A 4,773-nucleotide genomic window follows, 5' to 3' on the forward strand; every position below is an offset into this window, starting at 1 on the left:
CATTTTCTTGTGAAATGGTAGCCAAATTATTTGGTAAGCACAGAAGTATGTGTAATTGTACAATACTTATCACCTCTAGCACACTTATCACCTTTAGCATCCACAAAAAGACAAATTATGGTACATATTCAATGACGCTAACGGTAAATAGCGGCCATTTTGAAAAATGGCCGCCAAATGTGCTACGGGGAGAATCTTGAATGCCTCCATATCCAAAATTGTTCAGAATGTATTAATCCACATGTGTGCCAATTTTGGTGCTTTTAGAACAATTTGAACAATTGGTTTCATATTTCTTACTATGCCGCTGGGCTATTTGGTAATGTATAAGACTCTGATTATAAGAGAAGTTATGTATGTTATAACTGAAAGAAATAGAACAATTTTGTAATTGTAGTAGTAGTAGTAGTAGTAGTAGTAGTAGTAGTAGTAGTAATATTGATGCATAATAAGAAAATCTTATGAGCCACCTAAATTGTGGAAAACTTATTTCAAACTGGGTTAAGATAAACAACCAAAAGAATATTAAATATTGACTCAAAATATGTAAATATCGATTTAGATTTTGTAAATAAATGAAACAATTTCTTCACGGAAAATTACTGTCATTATGCGAAAACCTTTTAAGATACAATATTGATTTTGTTCTTAAGAATACCGAAGTCTTTGGAATCTAATAGTTCTTAGCTTTGTGCCCTTTAACTATCTGAACCTGCCTACCCTCACCCATATAAAGATAATGTCGGCTTCCATAACCAAATCAGCATTAAAAGGATAAACATATGAAAATATCACCCTTATTTTAATCATACTGATGATTTTAATTCTCAAAAATATATTAATCAGATTAGGAATTCATGATCATACGTTTTTCTATTTTACAACCTATTTTGCAAAAAAAAAAAAAATCAAATTTATCATTCATGAGAAATAAATATCATGAAATCAAGAGATTTATGATGAAGCTGCGAATTTACTCCATAAGTCAAATTGGTTATGTCTTAGTGAAGTCATAAGTATCAGAAACATAATTTGTTTAAGATTAATAAACAAACCTGCTCTCCACCTAAGATACGAGAACCAGATAATAGGTGCTGATAAAGCTTTGGGTACTAAAGTGAAAACTACCACACTGTGAGAGGGTCTCGAACTCACGACCATTGTGTTGTAAGTCAAGGAAATTTACATTAGGAACAGAAATGGAATTTGTCTGTTCTTGACTTGAGAACCTAGAGACCAGCCACGCAACCTTATGATCAGTAACCAAATCTGTTCTCCACTTAAGGTTGGCCAAGGAGAACCAGGCAATAGCTGTTGATGACTCTGGACAATATACCCTTGCGCAGGTAAGGGGAAACTACCAGACTGTGCCAGGGTCTCGCACTCACGACCCTTGTAGTGTAAGTCAATGATGCTTATAATGGGCTACCATAGAGTGAATGTGACAGAGATACATCCCTTGCCTATTAGATGAGACTAATGATTAATTATTGATTATATTTATTGAAATGTGTATTGAATATTTGCTTTTATTTCTCTGCAGATAGCTGTTTATTGCAATATTTCGAAGTAAATATGTAGAAAATGGAAAATGATAAAACATAAACGGTTTGAATACAATCTGTCTTTTAATATCAGGAGCAACGAAGACATAACATCAAGTCCTTGAGATTCTCTGATGGTAGGTTTCTTCAAATATCTTTTTTCCCACTGATCAAGAAAGGAAAAATATGACGGAAATGTTGACGAATTACCAAGTCGTTTGTAGCTTTTGTTTCTACATTCAAAATGGCAGCTGGACTGATGATTGTCAAAAATGGCTGCAGATATCATGAAATTATGATTTTTTTTTCTTAAATTTATTGTAAGATTCTTAAGATGAAATATAATTTTATCTACTTTCATTTTCAAAAGAGAATAAACTAAACCTTTGACATTTGTACAAGTAGAATCTTTAATGATGAAGCATCATTGATATGCATATGAATTAAAAAAAATATATATCATTTGAACTATTTCATTGAACCAATTTTCAGATGGCTTGATGGATATTGTTGTGATTAATCATTACAAAAATATATCTCAATCCGGATAATGGGACGTCGAAATTAGAATTTTTTCGCGTTACGAAGTATAGCGAAAAATAATTGTCCTAACGACATGTAAGCGGATCTTAAGTGTCTTGTTACTTAAGTTCAGTTGTTATGTAGGCAGTGGCCAATGAGAATTTAGTGTTGAGTGAAACGTATTCGATGTTTGAAGAGGTATTGATTAAGTGGTCACTTTCTAGCGCACGCTAGCCCGAGCAAGTCGAATTTATTATCCAGGACGCCAGGCAGGGTCAACTACAGCTTCAGATGTGAATAGTGTTTTCACGCTAGCAATCAGAATGCTGAAACCGTTTCAAGAAGTGATGGACAATCTATTATCCGATTTCCAGCAGAATATTCAACAAGTATCCGCACCTCGTTAAAGTATAATGGAAAACCATTTTTATGAGCATCGCTTTGTTTTGAGGAAACTGATACGAAAATGTTAGCATTAGACGCGATTGTTTATCAACTTGGAGGACAAGGAACATCTAAAACTGCTGCAGAAACGAGTTAGTACGCAAAGAGCAGCATCGCCGAAAGTGTCAAGCTAGTTAAAGATCGAGGGAAAGTGTGGATTCATATCAACTTTTAGTGGAAGAGGTCTAGAGGTCCATAAAGGCCGAGAGTTGACATTGGAGCCGGGAATGTACCAAGAAAGACGTCGAAAAGATAAGTGAAAATATAGCTGTTTTTATTTTGTATACTTAGCAGTTGGTACAAGGAAATTGGAACATTGTGTTAATTTTATTTTATTGTTTTTAATCGCCTGTTGGTTGTTGTTATTCACAATACATTGAACAGAATTAGATTGGGATAGTCTTTGACGTCTAAAAGGGCGATCACAAAATTCCATTTCAAAACCGTTACTGTGGTTGTTGAATTGGGTAACAATAGGTCAGAAAGGGACGAATCAGTTTATCAAAAGAGAATGGGTGACACTGGTATCAGAAAAACTAAGAATTAATTCCTTTGTCGGTGACCAAGAATGGAAATGGTAAGCAAAGGCTGGTTTTTTATTACAAACTTTTTAAGGATTTAATCAGTCTACAGTCTGCTTATCGCATAGAAATCTATTAAAACGTTGCCAATATCTTTCTCATTGGGGGAAAATTTGAAAAGTTTTTATAATGGATTATCTTTAGATATTTTTGAAAGCAGCGGTATATCTTTACTAAAGTTCTTAAGTCTGTTAGATATTGGAGATCTAAGGAAGTGAAGATTGAAGTATTTTTAGATGACGGCATAGCTGCGGATGGTTGTTTTGAAGGGGCATTGGATGCTAGCTATTTACTTAAAAAGCTTCAAGATTTGGATTTATTTACAAGAAAGTATAATTGGTTTTCAGACTCTAAATTATATTTGGAAAGGTCTACAGAGGACGAATACTGAAGGCAAATTTCGTAACTGCAGTATTAGGATAAACTATGTCGTTAAAGATCTTGTTTAGATGCCAAACCTTCTGAATTAACAAAAACGTTATTTTTCACGAATATCTTTTGGACAGAATTGTCTGTTACATAATTTACACGAAATTTGTCGTGAGAGGTATTGTTAAATTGTAAACGATAAAGTATTTCTGTATTTTTACATATTGAGCAAAGCTAGTTGAGAACTTAATGAAGAAATATCAGATGCTCTGGTTGAGATCACGTTTTGACGCAGAAATTCATTCTTTTTATTTTGGTCGTTACTTTAACTATATACTTGCATCAGACTTATTTAACCTATTACTTCATTGTGACGCCTAAGATGTAGGCAGTTTATCACTATATTGTGACGCCTAAGATGTAGGCAGTTTATCACTATATTGTGACGCCTAAAATGTAGGCAGTTTATCACTATATTGTGACGCCTAAAATGTAGGCAGTTTATCACTATATTGTGACGCCTAAGGTGTAGGCAGTTTATCACTATATTGTGACGCCTAAGGTGTAGGCAGTTTATCACTAAAGTGTGACGCCTAAGGTGTAGGCAGTTTATCACTATATTGTGACGCCTGAGATGCAGGCAGCTTTATCACTATATTGTGACGCCTCAGATGTACTGTAGCAGCTTAGCACTATATTGTGATGCCTCAGATGTAGGCAGTTTAGCACTATTGTGACGCCTCAGATGTAGGCAGTTTAGCACTATATTGTGACGCCTCAGATGTAGGCAGTTTATCACTCTATTGTGACGCCTAAGATGTAGGCAGTTAATTACTATATTGTGACGCATCAGATGTAGGCAATTTATCACAATGCGAAGCCTGGAATGTAGGCAATCTTATCAATATATTGCGACGCCTCATAGGAACTTTACCGCTATATTGCAACGCTTCAGACATAGGAAATTTACCGCTATATTGTGACTCCTCAGATTTAATAGTTAAATTGTGATGCCTCTGGTGTTGGGAAATTTATATGTTGTGACACCTCAGTAGTAGGTTTGGAGTAATTCTGAAGTTTTAGCGATGAATACAGCGCATTTTTTTATCATGAAAAGAGTGGTTGGAAACTGGACAGCAAATGAATCTTTAAAATTAAACATGAAGGAGCAGGAGGCAGTTGACAGAATTATGTAAAGTACTTTGGCAATGTTTGAACGTTGTTCCAGATAAAAAAAAAAAAAAAATCTATTTTAATGCAACTAGGTAGCAAAAAGCCAGATTTGGAAATCATAGAAAACCAAAGAATATAAA

At 34.4% G+C, this 4,773-nt stretch overlaps 1 long non-coding RNA gene across 1 annotated transcript in view; it reads left to right on the forward strand.

The window, feature by feature from the left end:
• Positions 1-2,305: 2,305 nt before the first annotated feature.
• LOC137618674 (uncharacterized) overlaps positions 2,306-4,773 on the forward strand; it is a 4,604-nt gene continuing 2,136 nt past the window's right edge. Inside the window, exons 1-2 of the long non-coding RNA XR_011039786.1 lie at positions 2,306-3,995; positions 4,105-4,773. The exon at positions 4,105-4,773 is cut by the window's right edge and continues 2,136 nt beyond it. This is a non-coding gene — a long non-coding RNA (uncharacterized lncRNA). The remainder of the gene's footprint in view (positions 3,996-4,104) is intronic.

Source organism: Palaemon carinicauda, chromosome 25 (assembly GCF_036898095.1).
Source record: "Palaemon carinicauda isolate YSFRI2023 chromosome 25, ASM3689809v2, whole genome shotgun sequence".
In the NCBI taxonomy this organism is placed as follows: domain Eukaryota; kingdom Metazoa; phylum Arthropoda; class Malacostraca; order Decapoda; family Palaemonidae; genus Palaemon; species Palaemon carinicauda.